Source organism: Canis lupus, chromosome 2 (assembly GCF_003254725.2).
Source record: "Canis lupus dingo isolate Sandy chromosome 2, ASM325472v2, whole genome shotgun sequence".
Lineage (NCBI taxonomy): Eukaryota > Metazoa > Chordata > Mammalia > Carnivora > Canidae > Canis > Canis lupus.
In genome coordinates, this window is record NC_064244.1 from 49,711,958 (window position 1) to 49,738,622 (window position 26,665).

Genomic DNA, 26,665 nt, shown 5'->3' on the forward strand with positions numbered 1-26,665 from the left:
TCATAAACAACTTAAAATAACACAGGGTCTTAAAAACTGCAACTCACCCATCAGAGAGAGGGCAAAGGCCTAATTTCACCACCTGCCCTATCCAGCAGATTTCTCTTCTCTGGGGCATAACACTCCCTGGATTGCCCTTTCACTAAAGTTCAACCTAGGTTCTGGACTTTACCCTATATAAGAACAAGTATTGATTCAGTATATGGAAAAACACTCAAGAATCATGCAAAATGCTTATTAACATATCAATGCCATTTTTAAAAAGTTAATGAACATCCTATTAGGTATTTTTCATAGGAACTAACACTAAAATTCCAAAATTAATATTGCAAAGTATAGGGTCAGAAAGAGCCAAGATGATTTTGGAGATGGAAGAAAGAACTTCAGTATCTGTAGAAAATTATGATAATTTGGGGTGCCTGGGTGGCTCAGTTGAATAAGCATCTGCCTTCAGTTTAGGTCATAACTCAGGGTCCTGGGATGGAGCCTCAAGTCGGTCTCCTTGCTCAATGGGAAGCCTGCTTCTCCCTCTCCCCTCTGCCGTTCCCCCAACTTGAGCTCTCTAGCTCTCTCTATCTCTCTGTCAAATAAAAAAATAAAATCTGAAAAAAAAAAGCCCCAACCTATGATAATTAAAGCAACATGATATTGGCACACAGAATATTTGAAAATAACAATACAAGTCCCCAAAACAAATGTGGGACAATATTAATATTTGTTAAATCTGAATGATGTATACATGTATAACACACACACACACAAAACATTTCAAAGTAAAACATTTTAAAAGAAAATATCTCTTTAGTTAATTACAGGAGTCTGAATATATGAAGAATAGTTTGTTCTAAAACTTGGCAATTAAATTCACCTCTCAAACCAGTCACACAAGATACCCAAACTGGCTTTGTAAATTGACTTAGTTCTAAAGTTTAAAAGCTGATTTTATGAACCTTGAAATTTTTACTACAGAAATAATGGTATAAATTATTATTTGTCCAGGATAGCTCACATAAGCTTATTTAATCTATTTTACAGACTAAACCTGTGTCTCTGAAATGAAAAGTGGTATATAACAATACTACTGGAACTGGCAATTAAACAAAATGGGATATATTTTGAATTTTTCTACAGAATTGATAGTACTGGAGGAAAAGTACATTTATTAAGGAAAAAGACAAGTGAAAGCTACTGAAGATGTTCTAAAAGGGACTTGTAAGTATGACCAAAAAGTTCTACAGATAAATGGTTAGGAATCTATTATGTCTAAATTTAAAAATTGTGTTTTTCTTATCTTCTTTTATAAAGATATACCCTGAATCCCAGCCTATATAATCCCAGCCCAGCGGTTGTGCTTTTGTTTTGGCTTGAAGGAGAGTGAATTAGAAGAAGATGTTCATGAAGTAACTAATCCAAGAGTTGGAAAGTTATTCAAGAATAGGAAAAGAAAAAGTTAAAAAAAAAAAAAAAGGACATGTTCCATTAGGGCAGGAACTTTGCTTTCATCATCAGTGTATCCACAATACACTCTATGTTGGCAAATATAATAAGTACTCAGTAAGTATTTGTGAACAAATTGTGCAAGAGTGAGAGACTCCCCATTGATCAAATGTATATAATGAAAGACAGAATTTGGGAAGTATCATTTGGATATACTTCCCTTGATGGTCAGTAATGTAACAAAAATATGTAATACCATATAATAAGCAATAAAATAAAAAAAAGTGAGAGTGGGTCAAAATAAGTGACATAACTAGTCAGAGACAAGGCAGTTGCTATTTAGAGACTGAGAGATTGTACAATAAAGGTTATTCATTAAAGTATCTGTAACTCAGAGTATATCATATGCATCAATCTCCCAACACATATGCTTTTCTCAAATATTTTTCTACACTAAATTACAGTTTTCTATGCAAATGAGTTTCTCCTTTGAAACTATATTTAACAAAGCAAAATGTCTTTATATATGGCAAATATTTATATACTTGCATGGTGAAATATAAGAAGAGGATTTGTGTCTTTTTATTTTTTAGGATATATAAGTGGTAACTTATTTGTGATTACATTGTACATCATTACATTGTACATTATTACACCGTATATTACATGACTAAACATTTTGACAGTAATATAATTTGAACCACAAAATAGTAGCTTTCTCTTGATTTTGTATACCAAAATTTTTATTTGTTTTTTTTCTTTTGGAAGATTTGCAAGAATAGAAAAGAGTAAGCATAGACTATAAGAATAAATTAACTGCATTTAGTCTGTACATCCTTTTAAAATCATAACATGTTTCAAACCAAACAGAAGATCTGTATATGGCTAAGGAAGATCTTAAAATGCTTAATTCAATTTTTGTATCTAAGCAACCTTAATTCTACCATGTTGCCAATAAATCAACACCATTGTTTCTGTTAGATAATCATGACACTTTAAACTCCATCTTGCATTTTTTTAAATGATCACCAGTACATAGAGCATGTACTTTTAAAATCTGCCATTAAAGGAAAAAATAAATAGATAACACATTACACAATTACAGATTTAAAAACCAGTTTTCTAATGATTCTTAATATGATTAAATTTCTCTTTAAAAAGTGATGAGGTAACTATAGCCTAACTTGTGACAACTACAAGAATCTCCAAACTAAGCCCTCCCATTGTGGCAGAAAAATACAAGGGAATAAGGGGACATCTTTCTTCAGAAGTATTTTCCATTTGAGGTCTCTTTAATCTGTTCTTATTCATAACTGATCTTGACTATGAATCACTTGTTACAATAAAGCAAAGATGAAATTTAAGGGATATACTCAGAGACTTCTATACCCACATCTGGCAAATATTTTTAGATTTAATAGTTAATAGTATAGTTGTTACCATTTGCTCATGAATTTTCTAAAACAGTTTGAAACTCAATTCTATTTTGGACTTTATATACAATTTATTAAACTAAGTGAACTCAAGATTCTGAACTTATTTAGAACAATATTTAATGAGGGGAGTGCCTAGCAGAATCTAAGACCTAGATTCTTTATATGCCTGTATATAGCCATGCTCACATTTAGTATAATGTGAATAATTTAGTATAAACACTTCTGAGTTGGAAGTTAGGCTTCCAAAGGCAATAAAATCACTGTAATACATTTACAATCTTTTCTACTACTACTTTATGCTTTTTTCTTTCATTTAATTACAAAGATGCCAGGGAGCAGAGGAAACAAGCTATTAAATATACACCAAGATTTTGGGTGTGGTGTATATGTATATTTATGTGCATATGTATAATAATCACGGCAAAAATAGGGAAGGTAATTGGAACAAAGAAACATTTGCCATTATAATCCTCCTTATAAATGGGCAAAATGTAATTGAATTGGTTTATGGCAGTTGAAATTTATACCAACAAATTACTATGATGGTATCTGCCTGCAAATCCACTTCTTTGTTTTTCTAGAAAAATGAAGGTAATGTCTTCTCAAAGTTTCTAAAGTTGATTGTAACTGAATTCTACTTTGTTTAGTAGGTTTATTATTTCTATGACACATGCAAACATAAATATACTTACTTCTGCAACTTAAGTATCTACTTAAGGTAGTAACTCTGACAGGTCTTTTTTTTTTTTAAGATTTTATTTATTTATTCATGAGAGACACAGGCAGAGGGAGAAGCAGGCTCCCTGTGGGGAGCCCAATGTGGGACCTGATCCCAGGACCCCGGGATCATGACCTAAGCCAAAGGCAGATGCTCAACTGCTGAGCCACCCAGGCCTCCACTCTGACTGGTCTTACCTACTTTTTGCCTTAATGTATATCATGGCAAAGGCTTAATTATTGAAATAATTTGTTTGATTATATTATAGTAGCTTTTCTAAACTTTATAAAGTCTTTATAATATTATCATTGTTTTAGCTACTATGGGAACACATCTACATATGTGACTGACTATATATGAAAATATATATGGTATACATGTGTGTGCATACACTTAATGGCCTGACCAAATGTAATTTTTATGAAAAGATAATAATTTAGTACCATTTAAATAACAGTAGCAATATGTTCTAATTTGAAAAATATAAAATATTATAATGGATTCACAAACCTAATTTAAATGATAAACAAGAAAATAATATTATCATGAATAGTATTACTAGTTTGGGTAAATAACAATGGCACCATACAACTTTGAAGCTTCATCAACTGACAAAGTAAAATGTTTCAGTCATGTTTCATTGACTAAATATGTTTCTATACCAGAAAAATATAAGTTCACTTGCTTCTCCAAGGGATATAAAGCCTCCAAAGAACCACAATTTTCATTTTAGAGTTAGATCGTACAATACAACCATCCAGCATTAATTCATTCATTAACAATTACTGAAAGAATGCCTATTACTTTACCTTAAAGGATTATTTACCTCAGTCTCTATTACACAATACATCATGTCTGGCTTTAAATAAAAAATGGCAGGGCATGCTGAAACATAATTAAAAGAGACAAAACAAGCATCAAAACTAGGTTCAATTGCTTCTTGGCCTTTTGGCTAAGATTAAGTGCAAAACTAGTTTCAGATATGACACAAACTTTGTAATTAACAAACAGGGCATTTAAAGTAATTATGATTAATTATGTTAGGGGTTCTAGTGGAAAACGTAGACGATATAGAAGGGCAGATAGGTCCTGTAGGCTGAAAGATGAAAATTCTGTGGAAGAATAAAAAAGGAAATGCCAGAAATCAAAAACACCATAACAGAAATGTCAAATGCCTTTGATGGTCTCATCCTTAGACTGGTCACCAAGGAAAGAATTAATGAGCTTGGTGATAGGTCAACATAACCTTCCCAAACTAAAATGCAGAGAGAAAAAAGAATTTTAAAAAAATCCCACAAAAAACAGAGCATAACATCCAGAAACTTTGGGACGATATCTGAAGGTGTCACATATATACAATTTTAATATCTAACGTAAAATAAGGAACAGAGTAAACTGGGTGCCTAGGTGGCTCAGTTGGGTAAGAGTCTGCCTTTGGCTCAGGTCATGATTCAAGTGGCATGGAATCAAGTCCCACATTGGGTTCCCTGCTCAGCAGGAAGTCTGCTTCTCTTTCTCCCTGTGCCCCTCCACCCTGCTTGTGTTCTCTCTTTCTTTTAAATAAGTAAAATCTTTAAAAAAAAAAAAAGAAAAAAAAAGAATAGAGCAAACTAAGGATTAGAATAATGGCCAAGGATTTTCCAAAATTAATGACAATCAATAAACCACAGATCTAGGAGGTTTCAATGCCAAAGAGGATAGTATCAAAAAAATCTATACATATGCATAACCTATTCAAACTACAGCTGATAAAAGATACAAGACAATTTTAAAATAAGCTGAGGGTGGAGGTGGGGAACTGCTTCACCTCTAGAGGAATAAAGGTAGGAATAACAACAATTTCTAATCAGAAACCATGTAAATTTTATACCAAGTAAAGTTATTCTTCAAAAGTAAAAAAGGAGTCTTTGGGTGGCTCAGTCGGTTGAGCATCAGACTCCTGGTTTTGGCTCAGGTCATGAGCTCAGGGTAGGGACTGAGCCCCACGTTGGATTCCTTGCTCAGGGGGATTGCTTGAGATTCTCTCTCTCCATCTGTCCCTCCCCCCATTCATGCTTGCTCCCTCCCTCTCTCTCTCTCAAATAAATAAATGAAATCTTTAAAAAAAGTGAAAAAGAAATATTTTTTCAAACAAACCAAAGCTGAGGAAATATATTATTATCATCAGATCTGTACTACAAGAAATGAAAAGAATTTCTTCAGGAAAAAAAGAAAATTGTATTAGAAAATTGGATCTCCATTAAAAAAAAAAGACATCAGAAAAGGAATAAACAAAACAAACAAAAATCTATCTTTTTTAATAATACAAAGGATAACTGTTAAAACTAATAATAGGAAAACATATTGGTGATTATATTAAAAGGCTAAATGAAATGAAGAACAGCAACATCATAATAGGCAGAAGTAAGGAATTAAAAGGATGCTATTGATTTTCATTTTGTTTTGTTTTTAAGTAAACTCTACCCGTGACATGGAGCTTGATTCATGACCCCAAGGATCAAGAGTCCCATGCTCTACTGACTGAGCCAACTAGGCACCCCTAAAAGTCTGCATTCTTTCTTTTTTTAATTTTATTTAGTTTGTTTCAATATTTTAAATTTAAATTCAATTTGCCAACATATAACATAACATCCAGTGCTCATCATATGTGCTCTCTTTAATGCCATTCACCCAGTTACCCCAACCCACCCGCCCACTTTTCCTTCAGAAACCCTCTGTTTGTTTCTCAGTCAAGTGTCTCTCATGGTTTGTCTCCCTCTCTAATTTTTCCCCACTCAGGTTCCCCTCTTTCCCTTATGGTCCCTTTCACTATTTCTTATATTCCACATATGAGTGAAACCATATAATAATTATCTTTCTTCAACTGACTTATTTCACTCATCATAATAACCTCCAGTTCCATCCACATTAATGTAAATGGTAGGTATTCATCCTTTCTGGTGGCTAAATAATGTTCCAATTCATATATATATATGATATATTTACACCACATATATATATAATATATATATAAATATATATAATATATTTACACCACATCTTCTTTGCCCATTTATCTGTCAAAGGACATCTTAGCAACTTCCACAGTTTGCCTACTGTGGAACATTGGGGTATAGGTATCCTGTCATTTCACTACATCTGTCTCTTTGGGGTAAATACCTAATAGTGCAATTCCTGGGTCATAGGGTAGCTCTATTTTAAACTTTCTGAGGAACCTCCACACTGTTTTCCAGAGTGGTTGTACCAGTTTGCATTCCCACTAACAGTGTAAGAGGGTTCTCCTTTCTTCAAAAGTGTACTCTTATAGGCACCTATACTACATATGAGGCAGGATACTATTATTTAAAGGTGGACTTAAGACTAGTTATAACAGACATAAAAATTTATTAATATACTGAATACATATACATATGTATATGTTATTAAATAGGTTTTATATAAAATTTTCTACTAATACTGAAGAGCAAATACTAACATCTTTTAAAATAACTATCATTGAGGAATGCTTGGGTGGCTCAGTGGCTGAGCCTCTGCCTTTGACTCAGGAAGTGATCCCAGGGTCCTGGGATCGAGTCCTGCATCAGGGTCCCCGATGGGAGCCTGCTTCTCTCTTTACCTCTCTCTCTGTGTCTCTCATGAATAAATAAATAAAATCCTTAAAATAAATTAAAATAATAAAATAACTATAATTGATAAGCTATGAGAAGAGATAGGATAAATCATATAAAATGTTTAATTAAAACTAGCAAATGTACAAAAAGGGAAAAGAAACAACGTGCAAAAATAGAAAACTGTTATAAACATAGTAGAAATTAATTTGAGTATATCAATAATCATTTTAAGTATGAACAGTCTAAACACATCAAAAGACAGAAATTGTCAGAGTGAATAAAAATACAAGATTGAACAATATGTTCAAAATAAGAAATCAACTATAAGTATAAAGATCTCATTGAGTTAAAAATAAGGGATGAGTGGAAAAAGACATGCATGATAACATGAATCAAAGAAAGTTGGGGTACTTATATTAATTTCAGACAATTCAGAAAAAAATTATCAGCAATAAAGAATGACATTTCTTAAAAAATAAAGCAGTCAATTCTCCAAGAGAAATATCCTTACTGTATGCATTTAACAACAGAGTGCTCAAATATTTGAGCTAATAACAGATAGAAATGCATGGGGAAATACAAAATTTACTATTAATAACATATGTGTCAAGGAAATTTCAAGAGAAATTTTAAAACATTTTGAACTAAATGCAAATGAAAATATATCTTATCAGAATTTGTGGGATGGGGATCCCTGGGTGGCGCAGCGGTTTGGCGCCTGCCTTTGGCCCAGGGCAGGATCCTGGAAACCTGGGATGGAATCCCACGTCAGGCTCCCGGTGCATGGAGCCTGCTTCTCCCTCTGCCTATGTCTCTGCCTCTCTCTCTCTCTCCCTCTCTGTGTGACTATCATAAATTTAAAAAAATAAAATAAAATAAAATATTTCTTAAAAAATATAATCTTAAAAAAAAAAAAAAAAGGGATCCCTGGGTGGCTCAGCGGTTTGGCGCCTGCCTTTGGCCCAGGGCGCGATCCTGGAGTCGCGGGATCGAGTCCCACATCAGGCTCCCGACATGGAGCCTGTTTCTCCCTCCTCCTGTGTCTCTGCCTCTCTCTCTCTGTCTATCATAAATAAATAAATAAATCTTTAAAAAAATAAGAATTTGTGGGATGCAGTAAAGCAACGCTTACAGGGAAATTTATACTACTGCATGCAAATATTAGGAGAACGATCTAAAAATCAGTCATCTAGGCTTCCATCCTAGAAAAACTAAAGAAATAAATCTAAAACTTATACTTAAGATATCTTAATTCTAAAATTTAGAATTAAGTGTAAAACTTGTAGAAGAAAAGAAATAAAACTTAGATATGAAATTGAAAATAGGAAAACAAAGAAAAACCAAAGTTGACTCTTTAAAAAAGATCAGTAAAATTGGTACATTTCTAACTTAGCTGACCAACTAAAACAGGAAGAAGATATAGATTATCATTATTAGAAAGATGGCTCATGGGATCCCTGGTGGCGCAGCGGTTTGGTGCCTGCCTTTGGCCCAGGGCGCGATCCTGGAGACCCAGGATCGAATCCCACATCGGGCTCCCGGTGCATGGAGCCTGCTTCTCCCTCTGCCTATGTCTCTGCCTCTCTCTCTCTCTCTGTGTGTGACTATCATAAAATAAAATAAAATAATTAAAAAAAAAGAATTATAAAAAAAGAAAGATGGCTCATCATTACTGATCCTTTGGACAAAAAAAAATAATAAAGGAATATTATGAACAATTCCATGTTGACAGATTTGATAACCAAAGTGGACCAATTTGTTGAAAGACACAAATTTCAAAAACTCACACAAAGAGAAATTTATAATCTGAATAGGCCTGTGTATAAAGAAATTAAGTAAAAAATTAATAACCTTCCGAAATAGAAAACACCAAGCCCAGACAATTTCACTGGTGAATTCCAACAAACATTTAAGGAAGAAATTATAGCAATTTTCCACAATATTTTCCAGAAAATAGAAGCAACGGGAACATGTCCTAACTTGTTCTGGGAGGCCAGCATTACCCTAATACGACAATAAAATAAAGATATTACAAGAAAGGAAAATAAAGACTAATACTTCTCATTCAACAGTCATCAACAAAAGATTAGCAAATCAAATCCAACAATGTATAAAAAGAACTATCTAGTGTGACCACATGGATTTATTTCAGGTTATTCAAAGCTGATTTAATATTCAAAAAACAACCAGTGTATTCCATCATACTGATGTAGGAATGAGTTAGGGACAGATGGGGCTCAGCAGGGAAAGGCCCAGAGTCAGGCTTCCAGAAATCTGTAGGGTTCCCATACCTCCAAGGACACTGAAAGGTCCAGAGTCCGGCTCCTACCCATCCCAAGAAAACAGATAAGACAGATAAGAAAACAGATAAGAGAAAAATAAAAAACCTGGCTCCCAAGCTCCAAAATGTCAGGGAGTATCTCCCTTTAAAGGCTACTAAGTAATCACAGAAACTCACCAGACCACTAAGAAATATGTCATTAAGATATTATCAATAGCCCCTGCTCAAACCAAGACTGCATAAAAATCTCAAGGCTGTGGGCTCCTTTTCTAGGTTCTCAATAAAAGACTGTCATTAAAAGCCCTCAGTGGCAACCCTGCCAGGACTCCTCTCACTTCTGAGAGCTTTCTCCGTATCTCTGCTTAATAAACTTATATGGCTTTGTTCACTCTCTGTTATCCGCAAGATTCATTCTTTGATTCCATGAGACAAGAACCCAGCTCTCATGTATCAAAATCCCCAGGTCAAAGAAAAAATCATATAATCCTATCAATTGATGAAAAATCATTTGACAAACTCCAACTCCCAGTCATGATAAAGACTCTGCAAACAAGTAAAAAAATAAAAGACAACTTCCTCAACTTGATAAATAATATCTACAAAATAACTCTCTATTTACCACACTTAATGATGAGAAACTGGACAATTTCACTCCTAAGACTAAGAACTTTCAAGGAAACTTTGTCCTCTCACCATATCTATTCAGCATCATATTAGAAATCTTAGCTAGTGCAGTAAGACAAAAGCCAATAAATAAATCTGATAGTATAGCAAAGTCACAAAATGTGGGGTTGAGAGTAAAAAGTCAATTGCTTCTCAATATACTATCACAGAACAATTGTAAACTCTTTTTTTTTTTTAAAGATTTTACTTATTTATTTTGAGACAGAGCGAGCAAGTGGGAGAGAAGGGCCAGAGGGAGAGGGAAAGAAAGAATCTCAGGTAGACTCCATGCTAAGTGCAGAGCATGACATGGGTCTCAGTCTCAGGACCATGAGATCATGGCCTGAGCTGAAATCATGGCCTGAGCTGAAATCAAGAGTCAGACGCCAAACCAACTGAGTCATCCAGGTATCCCTAGCAAAGAACAAATGTAATTGGAAGTTTGAAATACAATACTATTTAGAATGGTCCCCCACCAAAAAATAAATCCCTAGCTACTACATATCTAACAAAATATGTACAGGGATCCATACATAGAAAACCACAAAATCTGATGAGAGAAAGCAAAGATCCAAATGTATCACAGAGAGATACTCTGTGTTCATGGAATGAAAGACAATATTGTTGATACTGAATATTGATACTGAATATTGAAGATGTCAATTCTTCCCAATTTAATTTCTAGATTCAATGAAGCCTCACACTGTTCTTCATATACAGACATACTAGATATATTTTAGGTTTCATTCCAAACCACCACAATAAAGAGAATGTGTATTATATTTAAAGTTAAATACATAAATATGTATTACATACTTGTAGAGTAAGTACAAGAATTATTATGTTTTAATGCTTAACACAAATATCAAACAAAAAATTGAAACAATCTACTCAAATATTAGAAAGTACTGAGTTAAAAAGTAGTATTATGGAGTGTTTCCCTGACTGCAGACATTGCATAACATAGTAGGCTACTCCACACACATACCTAGGCATACACTCAAAGATTTTGTTCAAAATTTGATTTTAAAATTAAATTAGGCACCTAAAAATTTATTAGACATTTAAATAATATACATTTCTCATGCTCAATACAAAAAGGAGTATTACTATAAAAATTAAAGAATTCAATAATTACTTTATCAATTTCTCAACTATTTAAAAATGATTATATGTTTTATTATATTAATATAATACATGTTAAGATATTTTCTATATTAGTTCAGAATTAAATATTCACAGTAGCATCAAAAGTTAAGTATGATGTTAAATACAGAAAACAAACTAATGATTGTGAGAGTAGAGGGAGTTGCAGGTGAGTGGAAGGGCAAAATGAGTGAAAGAAGGAGGGAGATAAAGGTTTCCAGTAATGGAATGGATAAGTCACAAGGATCAAAAGTACAGTATAGGAAATATAATCAATGGTATAGTAATAGTATTGTATGGTGACAGATGGTAGCTACCCTTATGGTGAGCATAGCATAATGTACAGGCTTGTCAAATCACTATGTTGTGCCTCTAAAACTAAAGTAACATTGTATGAATTATATTTCAGTAAAAAAAGATACCAATGAAATGTAAACACACACAAATACCAAAAATTTAAGTATTATATTAATTCAAAAGACGAGGTATGCAGAGATAAATTATGAGGTTTCCATTCCTTTTGGATTTAGTATTTAAAGAGCTGTTTTTCCACCAGTAAAGACTGAGTATATAGTAGACACTGGGGATGCAAAAACGAGTAAGTAATATGGTCCTTACTCTAAAGGAGACAGGTGTTAAAAGAGTAGAGAATTCCTAACCGTCTTAAATATATTTACATTTTCATCCTGAAATACTTCTTACTATTATAATTTCATAAGTTTAACCACTGTGGAAAAAGCTAAATATAATTTATTTGTCTTAAAATTGTATCTTTCAAGATTTAGACTACAAAGGTTTAAGTATCATATCTAAGTACATCTATTCAATTAGCTTTATTATGTATCTGATTCCTTAGTGATAGCTATTTAATTACAGTTTATAAAAAAACAATACTTGGGACATAAAGCAATTTAAATAACACTACCGAAGCTTAAAATTTAAATGATTACTAGGTATTATTTATGCAGTTCTTTGCACTTTATGCCAGTTCTCTAGGACTTTTACCTTTATGGATGAAATCCAAATTTATATATTTAGACCATACCTATCTCATTAATGTCAGACTTGTACATCCAATTGCCCTCCGTATATTTCTACCTGGATATCCTACAGGCTTAACCTAACGTAAAAACAACTCATTGTTCCTTCAATTAAACTGGTTCAACTTTTATTTCAGAGGGTGGTACTGAGGTGTCTCATTCACTAAGGCTTAAAGATGAGAGTAATCCTTAATTTAACCTCTCTCATCACTCCTATTCAATCAAGCATCAAACTCTGCTAATTTTATCTCTTCAATATATCTTTAAACTATCCAAATGCTACCATTCTATTTTCAGCCTTCATTATCTCTAACCTGCACATTAGGAATGTTTAGAAGCCATTCCAGAGCCAGAGGGTTTGCCTTCAACCCAAGTTTAACCATTTAATTTCTGTCTCATTTAATTTATCTGTCTAATGGGGAAAATACTTATTATTGTGTGCATTCACTGCGATTAATATACTTCTGGAACATGACAATGACCCTGTAAAGTAATATTAGTACTATTAATCTACACAACTGCAATAGCATGCTTTCCTCTGTGAAAGTCTTTTTTTTTTCCTCTGTGAAAGTCTTAACTCATGCAGTGTCACAATAGATAAAAAGATAGATAAAGGAGGTATAGTTAATAAGCCAATAGTGAAGATACAATGACAAATTTTAAACTATTTAATTAACTGAAAGAGAAAAATGAAACAACAGGTAGGAAAAACTAGACAAACAAGCAGCTAGATTAATGACCAAAACCCACTAATTACATTAAATATAAATGAATAATAAAATACAAGAAGACAATTTCTACTTTTCAATTAAAAGCAAATTTAAGAGCAAAACCCAACTACAAGTTGCCAAAAAGAAATTCTCTTAAATATAAAGAAATAGGTAAATTCATAGTAAAAAGATTAAAAAAAGATACACCATGCAAACAATAAGATGAAAGCTAGAATCACTATATTAATAATACAAAGTAGATTTAAGAAAAGTAATGTTAACAAGGATAAAAAGATATTTCATAATGGTAAAGGATCAATTAATTAGGAAGAGATGTTCTAATTGTGAATGCATGTAATTATAAAATTTTTAAATATATGAAGTAAAACAGTAATGAAAAGAGAAACAGACAAATCTACACATTGATTTAGATTTCAAACTTCTCTATTAAAATGGATAGATCAACTATAAAGAAAAGCTGTAAGAATAGAGGAGACTTGAACAACAGTATCAGACAAATGGATCTAATTGTAAATGTTAGACCACTCTACCCAACAACATTATATAACACTTTCTTTTCAAAGGTACAAGACACATTCACCATGATAGAAAATATGATGGACGATAAAGCATAGAAGGATATAAGTAATGGAATATATTAATTGACCACAATCTAAGAAGAAATCACAGAAAAAAATACAGTGTTAACTAAATGAAAATAAAATTATACAATAACGAAATGTCATATGCTGCTAAAAAAGACGCCCCCTCCCCCAAAAAAAGAAATGTACAGCTTTAGGTCTTATGAAAGATGGGAGATGCAAAATCAATGAACTAAGCTTCTACTTTAAAAGGATAAGGGCAAAAAATAAAAATAAATAAATAAATAAATAAATAAATAAATAAATAAATAAATAAATAAATAAAAGGATAAGGGCAGCCTGGGTGGCTTAGCAGTTTAGCACTGCCTTCTGCCCAGGGCATGATCCTAGAGACCAGGGATCAAGACCCACGTTGGGCTCCCTGCACGGAGCCTGCTTTTCCCTCTGCCTGAGTCTCTACCTCTGTTTCTCTGTTTTTCATGAATGAATAAATAAAATCTTTAAAAAATAAATAAACAAAAGGATTTTAAAAAAGAGGAAATTAAACCTAAGTAAGCATAAGAAAGAGAAAAAAATGAAGACCAGAACAATTTTTAAATGAACATACAATAGAGAAAATCAATAAAATCAAAAAAATTTTAAAGAAAATAATAGCACTTAAAAACCTAAAGCTATATTGATCAAGAATAAAAGAGACATTGGCAAGATGGCAAAATAGGTAATTCCTGATTTTAGCCCCCTTAACAGAAGAAGCAACTAGCAAATAATCCTAGGTAGGACACCTTTGTGAAGATCTCAGAACTCAGTCTGAGACAGAAACACCTCCATAACAAACAACAACAAAAGAAAAGCCATATTAGAGTGGTAAGAGGAACAGTTTTACTTTGACTACACCATCCTTCTACCAAGCCTATGCAACCCTACACCAAGTCCCCCTGAGCCTACAGATTCTCCAGTGGAAAAAAGAGAGCCCAACATGGCCATCCAGTTCCCCCAGCATTCCAAGACATTCGCTAGGAGAACCACTTAAACATTGTGCCATTGGGATCACTAGGAGAACCATCCAAAACCAGAGAGAGAAAGGACACAAGTTTATTAGCAATTAGCACTTCACATTCCTGCTAGATACAAGTGACCCTTCAGCAGAGATCCCAACCAGTCAGGCTCAAGACAAGTGCACAGCTGAGCCAGTGGCCTATTCTGGCCAGGCAACTTGATCAATAGGTTCTATTAGGTTTGGGTCTCTACCAGTTGGTCTGTCCCAGCCAATGGACCCACTCTAGAGATCCACCCACACAAGTAAGCAAGGCACCGGATCTGGCTACTGCTGAGCACAGCCTCCAGCACTGACCAACCAGGAAGCCTGAACAGTGGTTCTAGGCAGCCATGCAGCCAGCATGGGCAAGAAAGCACATCAGTAGCCCCACAACACAGCTGTCTGTGAAAGACTGGAAGAGGAAATGGCTTCCTCAAACTCACAGATACCAATGCAAAGATACATAGATCACAAGGAATCAAGTAAATTTCTACAATCAAAGCACACTAATAACTAACCCTAAAGAAACAGATGTTTATGAACTGTATGACAAAAAACTCAGAATAATTCTTTTAAAGAAATTTAGTGAATTGTAGAAAAACACAAAGAGATAACTAAATGAAATTAGAACTAGAAAAATAATTTGTGAACAAAATAAGAAATTCAACAACAAATAGAGATCATTAAAAAGTAAACAAACAAAAACCACAGAAATCCTAGAGCTAAAGAACACAATAACTCAAGAATTGAATAGAGAACTTCAAAAGCAGACTCAACAAAGCAAAAGAAAGGACCAGTGAATTCAAAGAAAAGTATACTGGAATCCCATTAGAGAAGAAAAAAAGAAAAAAGAATGAAAAAGAGTGAAGAAAGCTTATATGAATAACAAAATACTACTAAAAGAATCTATCTAAGCATTATTGGAGTCTCAAAAAGAAAAGAGACAAGTGGGAGAAAAGGGCAGCAATCTGGAGAGAGATTAGACATCAAAGGTCATGACACTCATAAGTGCCCAAATAGTTTCAAATGAAAAATACCTACACCTACAAAAATAAAAATAAAAATAAAAATAAAACTGTCTAAAATCAAAGACAAAGAGGGGGACTTTAAAAGCAGTAAGGGGGGGTGCCTGGGTGGCTCAGCCAGTAGAGCCAATGACTAGTGATTTTGGCTCTGGTCATGATCTTATGGGTTGTGGTATTGAGGCCTGCATCAAAGTTCTGCTTGGCATGGAGTCTGTTGCTGGTTCTCTGACTTTCCCTCTGCTCCTTCCCAAGCTCACACTCACTCTCTTCCCTTAAATCAATCAATCAATCAATCAATCAATCAATCAAATCTTAAAAAAAAAAAAATGGTAAGAAAAAAATGTCTCACATACAAGGGAACCCCCATAGATTATCCGATTTCTCAGGAGAAACCTTGGGACCAAGAAAGACTGGATATATTTAAAGTGCTGAAAGAAAAAAACTGCCAGCCAAGAACACTTAACCTGGCAAAGCTGTCCTTCAGAAATGAAGGAGTAATAAAAACTTTCCAGGCCAAAAAAAGATGAAGTAGTTCATCATCACTAGACCTGCCTTTCAAGAAATGCGTAAGGGAGTTCTTCAAACTGAAAATGACAGAATGATGGTAAGTAACATGAGAACACTATAAAAATATAAAACACACTGGTAAAGAATATAGACAACTTTAGAATATTACAATATTATAATATGATGGTATGTTAACTCTGTTATAAAGGTTAAAGAATAAATATAAGTATAAAAAGAACTATAGCTACAGTAATTTTAATTGATATACCATATAAAATATATAAATTAGGACATAAAATGTAAAATATGGTGGGAAATTATTAAAGGACAGTTTTTGTATGTAATGAAAGTTAAGTTGCTATTGTCTTACAACAGACTATTATATCTATGTTTTATGCACAGGTAATGGTAATCACAAAGCAAAAACCTACTGTAGATACACAAAAGACAAATAAACGGGAATCAAAACAAACCACCACAGAAAACTATCAGTTCACAAAGACAGCAAGAAAGAAAGAAATTATATTAAGAGTCAGCAAACAATAAGATAGCATTACTAAGTCCTTACATAACAATAATTACTTTAAATGTAAATGGATTAATTTTTCTAATAAAAAAACCTGGAGTGGCTAAAGAGATTAAAAAAAAATAAGGGATGCCTGGGTGACTCAGCAGTGGAGTATCTGCCTTTGGCTTAGAGCATGTTCCTGGGGTCCTGGGATTGGGCTCTCTGCATGGAGCCTGCTTCTCCCTTTGCCTGTGTCTCTGCCTCTCACCCTCTGTGTCTCTCATGAATAAATAAATAAATTCCTTAAAAGAAATTAGATTGAACTATTCACTGCCTATAGGAGACTCATCTCAGCTTTAAGTAAACAAAATAGGTGCAAAGTGAACAGATGGAAAAGATATTCCTACAAATGTAAACCAAAAGAGAATAGAGATAGCTAAGTTTATACCAGACAAAACAGACTTTAACTCAAAAGCTGTAACAGGAGACAAAGCAGGTTATATATAATAATGAGGTCAATTTATAAAAAAGATATAAAAATTATAAATATGTACACACCCAAAATTGGATTCCCTAAATATGTAAAACAAATACAAACAGAACTAAGACAAGAAATAAACAACAATATAATAATTGTTAGGATTCTAAAATCCCACTTTCAACAATACATCACTCAGATAGAAAATGAAGAAATATCTGACTCGAGCTACACTTTAGGCAGTATACAGATCTTTCCATCCAACATTAGCAGGATACATATTTTTCTCAAGCACCTACATAACATTAACCAGGAAAAATCACACAAATAGGTCATAACATAAGTGATAACAAACTTGAATTTATAATAGAATATTATATTATGGAAGCAGCCCAAGTGTCCACTGATAGATGAATGGATAAAGAAGATGTGATATATAAATAATATCCCTATTATTTACCCATAAAAAAGAATGAAATCTTTCCATTTGCAACAACATGAATGAAGCTAGAGTGTAATGCTAAGTAGGTCAGAGAAAGACAAATATCACATGATTTCACTCATGTGAAATTTAAAAAACAAAATGAACAAGCAAAGGAAAAAAAGAGAGAGAGAGACAAACCAAGAAACAGACTCTTAACTATAGAGAACAACTGATGGTTATCAAAGGGGAGGCTGGTGGGATAATGGGTGAAATAGGTGGTGGGGATTAAAGAGCATACCTATCATGATGAGCATGGAGTAATGTATAGAATTGCTGAATCACTATATTGTACACCTGAAACTAATAAAACACTGTATGTTAACTATACTGGAATTAAAATAAAAAACTTAATAAAAAATAATAACATATATAGTACATGTGCATACATCCATTAACAAAAATAAACACAATGAAATAGAACAATTTCAATTTCAGTTATGATGGGATTGGTGGGTGTTGATATTTTTTACTTCTATAGTTGGCACAATGATAAACATGTGCTAAAATGAGTATGGATTATATATATTTATAATAACTGTATCCCCTAAATTTTTTTTTTACATATTGAAATCCTTTCAAGACCCTTATGACCACAGTACTATGATACTAAGAATCAACAGGAAAAGGGCACCTGGGTGGCTCAGCTCGTTAAGCATCTGCCTTGGGCTCAGGTCATAATCCAGAGGTCCTGGGATCAAGCCCTGCATTGGGCTCCCTGCAGAGTGGGGAGCCTGCTTCTCCCTCTCCCTCTGCCACTCTCACTCTTTCTCTGTGTCTCAAATAAATAAATAAAATCTTTTTAAAAATCAACAGAAAAATTCACAAAAACATGGAAATTAAATAACACACTGCTGAACAATCAATGGGTCAAAGAAGAAATCAATAGTCTAATAAAAAACTACTTTGAGACAAATGTTAATGGAAAAACAACATACCAAAACTTATGATAGTAGCAAAAGCAATTCTAAAAGGGAAGAGTATAGTGATAAATGCTTTTATCACAGGAAGAGTATAGTGATAAATGCTTTTATCACAAAGAAAATAAAGATCTCAAGTCAACAACCTAATTCTGTGCCTCAAAGGAACTAGAAAAAAAAGAAAGAAAAAAATATGGCCAAATTTTATACTAAAAAATAACAAAGATCAGAGAAGAACTAAATGAGTAAGAGACTAGAAAAGCAATACAAAAGATCAATGAAATCATGAGGTGCTTATTTGAAAAGAAGCTAAACTGACAAAATTTAGACTAAAGTAAAAAACAAAAAACACTTAAAGGTAACCAGAAATGAAAGAAAAGACATTACAATTGATATCATAGAAATACAAAAATCATAAGGGACAATTACAAACAATTATACATGAACAAATTAAATAAGATAGAAGAAAAGGGGGATCCCTGGGTGGCGCAGCGGTTTGGCGCCTGCCTTTGGCCCAGGGCGCGATCCTGGAGACCCGGGATCGAATCCCACGTCGGGCTCCCAGTGCATGGAGCCTGCTTCTCCCTCTGCCTGTGTCTCTGCCTCTCTCTCTCTCTCTGTGTGACTATCATAAATAAATAAAAATTAAAAAAAAAAAAGATAGAAGAAAAGGAAAAATTCTGAACAGACCTGTAAGGAGATTGATCAATAATTAAAAGCCTCCCAAAAAAGAAAAACCCAGGGACAGATAAATTCACTGGTGAATTTTACCAAACATTTAAAGAATTAATGCCAATCCTTCTTAAACGCTTCCAAAAAACTGAAAAGGAACAAATACTCCCAAAGTCTTTTACAAGGAACCAGCATTACCCTGATAGCAAAGCCAGAGTATATTCAAGAGAAGAAAACTATAGGGCAATGTCTCTGATGAATATAGATGCAAAATTTTTCAACAAAATAATTGAAAATCAAGCTTAACAATACATTAAAATGATTGCATACCAAGATCACAAAGGATTAAGCCCTGAGATGCAAGGATAGCTCAAGACATGCAAATCAGTGCAAATCAGTGTGATACATCACATTAATAGAATGAAAAATAAAAATCATATGAAAATCTCAGTAGATAAAGAAAAAGCATTTAACAAAACTCAACATTCTTTCATTATAAAAACTCTCAACAATGTGGGTGTATAGAAGGAACAAACCCTGACATCATAAAAGCCATTTTATGTGGGACTGCCCCACAGCTACATTATTATCAATGGTGAAATTTTAAGCTTTCCCTCTAAGATCAGGAACAAGACAAGAGTATCTTCTATACTCCCATCTCTCCTATTCAAGCATACCAATCAGACAGCAAAAATAAATAAAAGCCATCCAATCAGAAAGGAAGAAGTAAAATTATCACTGCTCATAGATGACATGATCTTGTATATAGAAAATTCAAAAGACTCCATCAAAAAATTGTTAGAACTAAATTCAGTAAAGTGCAGACCAGAAAAGTCAACATGCAAAAATCAGTTGTGTTTCTATACACTAGAACAATGAACAATCTGAAACAATGAAGAAAACTCTACCATATACAGTAGCATCAAAAACTATGAAATCATTAGAAATAAATTTAATCAGGGGCACCTGGCTGGCTGAGTCAGTAGAGTGTGCAACTCTTGGCCTTGGGGTCATGAGTTTGAGCCCTACATTTGCTGTACAGCTAACTTAAAAAAAGATTAATTCAATTAAAAAAATTTTAAATAAATAAATTCATTTTTTCTTTTTTAAATTTAAATTAAATTAGCCTACATATAGCAGGCTAATTACTAATTTCAGATGTAGTATTCAATAATTCATCAGTTGCGTATAACACCCAGTGCTCATTCAATCACATGCCCTCCTTAACGCCCATCACCCAATCATCCCGTCCTTCCATCCACTTCCCCACCAGCAACTTTCCTATAATTAAGAGAAATACATTTAATAAAAGAGGTAAAAGACCTATTGTATACTGAAGACAATAAGAAATTGATAAAAGAAATTGAAGAAGACAAAAATAAATTTGAAGATACCACTTGTTAATGGATAGGAAGAGTTAATATTGTTAAAATGTTCAAACTACCCAAAACCACCTATAGGTTTAATACTATTCCTATCAAAATTCCAATAAAATTTTTCACAGGAATCCTAAAATTTGTATGAAATGTTTCAAGACCCAAAGATTATCAAAGCAATCTTGAAAAAGAACGCAGCTGGTGGCATCACAAAACTCGTGGCAAGGGAACAGAATAGGAAGCCCAGAAACACACACACACACACACACACGCACACACACACACACACACAGAGTCAACTAACATTTAAAAGAGTGCCAAGAATATCCAAAGGGGAAAAGATAGTCTCTTGAATTAATGGTGATGGGAAAACTGGACTGCAAAAAAATAAATGAAATTGGACCTTTATTTTATACAACTCATAAGAACTAATTAAAAATGAATTAAAAATTTAAGCATAAGATCAGAAACTATAAAATTCCTGGAAGAAAATAGTTCTCAGCATCACCAATAATCTGGAAAATGCAAATCAAAAGCACAATGAGATATCATGTCATACTTGTCAATATGGCTAATATAAAAAGACAATAGATTACAAATGCCAGCAAGAATGAGGGGAAAAGGGAACCCTTATTGGGAATGTATATTGGTACAGTCACTATGGAAAACAGTATGGAGTTTCCTCAAAAAATAACAGTAGAACTATCATATGATCCAGAAATCCCACTTCTGGGTACACAGCCAAAGCAAATGAAATATCTATCTCAAGTAGATATCTGCACCCCCCATGGTCATTGGAGAATTATTCACAATAGCCACAATTTAGAAATAACATAAGTGTCCATCAACAGATAAAGGGATAAAGAAAATGTGATATGCAAATACACACACACACAAACACACACACACACACACACACTTGAATATTGTTTGGTCATAAAAAGGAAGAAAATCCTGCCATTTGTTTCAACGAGGATGAACTTTGTGGGCATTACAGGTGAAATAAGTAAAGACAAATGGGCATTACAAGTGAAATAAGTCAAAGACAAACACTGTGATTTTGCTTATGTGTGTAATCTAAAAAAGCTCAACTCCTAGAAAAAGTGAGTAGACCACTGGTTATCAGGGACTAGGGTGTGAAGGAAATGGGGAGATATTCAAAGTGTACAAACTTCCAGTTATATAATAAGTTCTGAAGTTCTCATGTATTGTGACTATAGTTAACAATATTGTATTGTATACTTGAAAGTTGCTAAGAGAGTGAATCTTGAATGTTCTCACCACACACACAAAAAAAGGTAATTATATGATGTGATGGATGTGTTAACTAACCTTATCATGGTAATCATTTCGCAATATATACGTATATCAAATCATCACGTTGTACACCTTAAACTTATACAATGTTATATGTCAATTATATCTCAATAAAGCTGGAAAAAAAGAAAAAAGGAGAAAACACAAATTACAAATATCAAGAATGAATAGTGGAAAATCATTATTTATATGACAGACATTAAAAAGACAATAAGAGAATATCATGATCATAAATTTGACAATTTAGTTGAAATAGTATGAATACACTGAAAGACATAAATAACAAAAAACCTCAAAAGATTTAGACAACATGCTATCCTATATTTAATTTAAAAACTAAATTATTAATCAATGATTTTCCCATAAAGAAAGTTCCAGGCTCAGATGGCTTCATTGGTGAATTCTATCAAACATTTAAAGAAGAAATACCATCAACCTTATGTATACCAACTCTTCCAGAAAACAGAAGAGTTCCTAATTCAATTTATATGACAATATTCTGATACCAAAAGTCAAGAAATACATTAGGGGTGGTTGGGTGGCTCAGTCAGTTGAGCATGTGATTCTTGATTTTGGCTCAGGTTATGATCTCAGGGTTGTGAGATCAAGCCCTGCATGAGGGCCGCACTGGGCATGGAGCCTGATTTAGACTCTCTCTCTCTCTCTCTCTGCCCTCTCCCTCCCTCATGCTTTCCTTCACTCTCCAAAAAAATAAAGATTAAAAAAAAGAGAGACATTAAAAGAAAACTACAACATTTTTTAAAAACAGACTGTGCTAAAATAACTAGATATCGGTGGCAAAAACCTCAACATTTACCCCACACTATACAAAAAAAATTAACTCAAAATGGATCATAGATCTTAATATAAAATCTAAAAATATAAAAATTCTAGACAAAAATGTAGAAGAAAATTTTCACAATTTTGAAGTTGGCAAAGACATTTTAGGACACACACACACACACACACACACACAAAAACAACCCCACAAACCATACAAGAAAAATTTTCAATTACATTTCATCAAAATTAAAATTTTTTTTTTTTTTTTTTTACAAAACACCACTAAAATGAATGGCAAACAACAGACTTGGAGAAAATATTCACATTATGTATATACGACAAAGACTTTTTATACCCAGATTACACTGAGAACTTTTGCAACTAATAAGAAAAAATACCTCAGTTTTTTTTTAATGAGAAAAGATTTTGAATAGACATTCAAAGAAGACAATGAATGACAAGCATATGAAAAGATGCTCATCATTATTCATCACAACATAGATGATTAACTAATTAAAATTAAAATGAGACGCCACTAAAATGTATAATAATGGCGAAAATAGAAAAGACACAAACAATTGTTGGCAAGGATCTTGAAGTAATCAGAATTCTCATAGATTGCTAGTGGGGAATGCAAAATGGTATATAGCAACTTAGAAAAATAGTTCATTTTAAAGTGAACTTAACACATAACATACTACCAACAGTACCACCCAAGAGAAATGAAAAATATGTCCAAATAAATATTTGTACATGGATGGATGTTCACAGCAGTTCTAGTCATCATAATAGCCCCAAACTAGTGCTACTGCTATTAATAAGAAATACTATTCAGGAAAAAACAAAACAACAAAAAAACTACTGACGCACATAACAACATGGGTGAATCTCAAAAGCATTGTGTTAAGGGAAAGAAACTATAGACACAAAGAGCCTCCTCTCTAAGTCCACTTAAAGGGAACTATAGAAAAGATAAGTCTAACCTACAGTGATAGAAAATAGATCTTTAGCAGCTGTCTGGGCCCAGGGGAAAAATGGTGAACAGAGTGGAGATCGACTATGAAAGGGAACAAGGGGATTTCTTCTGGTAATGAAAATGTTGGTATCTTGAATGTGATGGTGGTTAAACGGTTATATACATTTGCCATAATTCATTGAACTACACACAAAATGTATGCATCCTTATTGTATGTAAATTATACTTAAATGATATTTTTAAACATACTCATGGGAAAGTAAACTTTTCCAGAACATAGAATACTTATAAGACTAACAATATTTTGATACCAAAACTAGACTAGGTATTAAAGTCCCAAATACAGTCTTAAATATTAGTTCCAAATACTAAAATTCTCTTATGTATTCATTATTAGTTTTCTATTATGAAAGTACAACAGCCCTGATCAAGCATTTAGAGACACCTAGGTATTTGCAGCAGGAGAAAGGAAGTTCAGATTGAAGAAAATAATAACAAGAGCTTCCTAACAATTTACAATTTTATCCTCAAGCCTGCTACATATTATCTCCTTAAAAAAAAATAATCTCCTAACCAACCTTCTGTATCCCTATTGGTAAGACCAAACAGAGATACTGATTTCCAAAAGCAAGACCAAGCTACACCAGCAGCTTTCATTAAAACATTTAACATTTCCATAAATTTTGTCAAAATCAGAGTTATAGTTTACTAAATCATGATTAATTGTTAAATGAGCTGAGTCAAATAAAAGATTTATTTAGGACCTATTCTTTTTTGTGAAGAAATATCAGACATAGAGACAGCAGCATAATGAACTCCCATCCATACACTTATCAGGATTATAAAATTCAAAATGTTGCTATTCTTCCCTTATCTTTCTCTTTTTATTTTTCCATTTTCTTTTAAAAGCAAGTCTCAAACATCCTGTCATTTCAGTCCTGCATACTTCAACATGCACCCCTAAAAATTATGAATATTTTTACAATTCTTAAGATTATTTATTTTTGTACAGTATGGAAACATTAGATAGTTTTCTCAAAATACAAGAAGTCTGGTTGAATTCTTGCCACCCTTTCTCAACATCCTACTTTTCCATTGCTGAAACCTATAGCAATTACATAAGTAATTTAAAATACTTTCAATGAGCATTCTTTTCTATAATGTTTCATTACTTGTCTTTGGCTTATAGCTACATTAAAGCCAGACGTGCTATTTAAATACATCATAAATCCTCAATCTTTTATTTTACATGAAAGTTAATTTCTTGTTTGCACAAAGGCACAGGGAGAAATAAAAGTGGTCGCTAATTTGATCCCCATAGGGGTTACGGGAGAAAAAAAAAGGGCGCTAAAGCCTAGCAAAAGAAAAAAGGAAAAAGTTATCCTAATAGCTGTTCAAAATAGATAGTATACCAGTATAATGAGGGGGCAAAACCATATTCTACACACTGTAAAGAATACTAGAAAATCTTCCAACAGTCTAGTGATTTAATGGGGGCACGTCTCAGAAACTCAAATATTCTTCACTGTGATAAATCTGCAGATATCATCACATCACTTAACATCCATCCTACTAAATGATACAAGTTATAAAACCGCAATACACTTTAACTGAAAGCTATACTTGATATATTTACCAGGGCTGTTGCTTTGTCCTAGGAAGAATAGGGAACACTGTATTTTAGAGATGCCATGAGTTGTGCCAGAGTTGACTTGCTAAGTTTCTTAAAGCTAAGCCCTAAGATCTTAAAAACAAAGGATCTTCATCCATGAAATAGATTTTCCCTAACTGAGCAAATAAGAATTCAATATATTGAAAAAGATAAGTTAAACCTACCCTGACTTGTTGTCTGGGGAAAAGGGAATGGAGGATACTAACATATTAATCGATTGGACATGGAAAGATAGCTGATTTTTAGTTTGTCAAATAACATTTCTGAATGGAAGCACTTCTTCTGGCTCTCATTATAAAGCATTTTGTAGCTTCCCCCCCACTTCATTTTTAGTAGCTACATTATCAAACAAGAATTAGCTGTGAAATAAAATTACTCCAAAGCACATAAATCTTAAAAGGTATATACATATTTTACTTCTCTTTCACAATCGCCCATATAAGGCACAAGCCATTCATCTTAGGAGGAATTAAAAGGAATTACCCAAGAGGCCAACAACAATAAAAAATAATCTGGGAAGCCTGAGAGTAAGTCAGTTAGAATCTTCATCTCAATAAAAGATACAGGGAGATAAACCCTCCCCTCAGGTATGTAAGTCCATATAAGAATAAGGCTTATAATGCATATGTTGACATTGACTAACTTGTGAGTCCATGAGGTAATGGTGCTCTCACACACACATTATTCATCTGCTGTATGTTACTTGTCCTAACCTTTCAATTTAATTGAATCTAACAGAACCTATTAAATTCAGTGTGGTTGCATAAGATTATGACAGTCATTAATGAGCCAGGTTTTTAAGTGCATAGAAGATAAACTGACTGGTTAAGAGGGCTCTGCTCTTGTTCTCTTGCTGTTTTCTGCAATGAAAACTAGAATACCAAAATTTTTAGGCCTTCTTGAAAAGTGCAGTACTGACTTTCCCTCATGTATGAATCAAGTTAGGTTTAAACTTGTAGGTTACTTGCCTTTATACATAAATCAACACTAATGTGGTAAAATTTAAGTTGCAATCTTCAAAATAATGCAACAGACTGACTCCATTTTAATCTCCACTTTGGAAAAAAACAAAAACAAAAACAAAAAAAACAAGCTGACCTACAGATTTATCTCAGGAATGACCAATGAGGCAAGTGTATAACAAACATTCATTTTTATTTGTTCTTTTTTCCCCATCTATTTCTCTACCAAAAAGCAGACTGTAAAACTTAAATCATACAAATGTCAGGAGTTCCTGCAAATAGGCTGCTTGTTTTAGTTTAAAATGTTT

General features: G+C 33.2%; 1 protein-coding gene across 4 annotated transcripts in view; it reads right to left on the reverse strand.

Annotated features, from left to right (window-relative positions):
* ADAMTS6 (ADAM metallopeptidase with thrombospondin type 1 motif 6) overlaps window positions 1-26,665 on the reverse strand; it is a 297,356-nt gene that overhangs the window by 141,301 nt on the left and 129,390 nt on the right. The gene's annotated exons all lie outside the window — the stretch shown is intronic.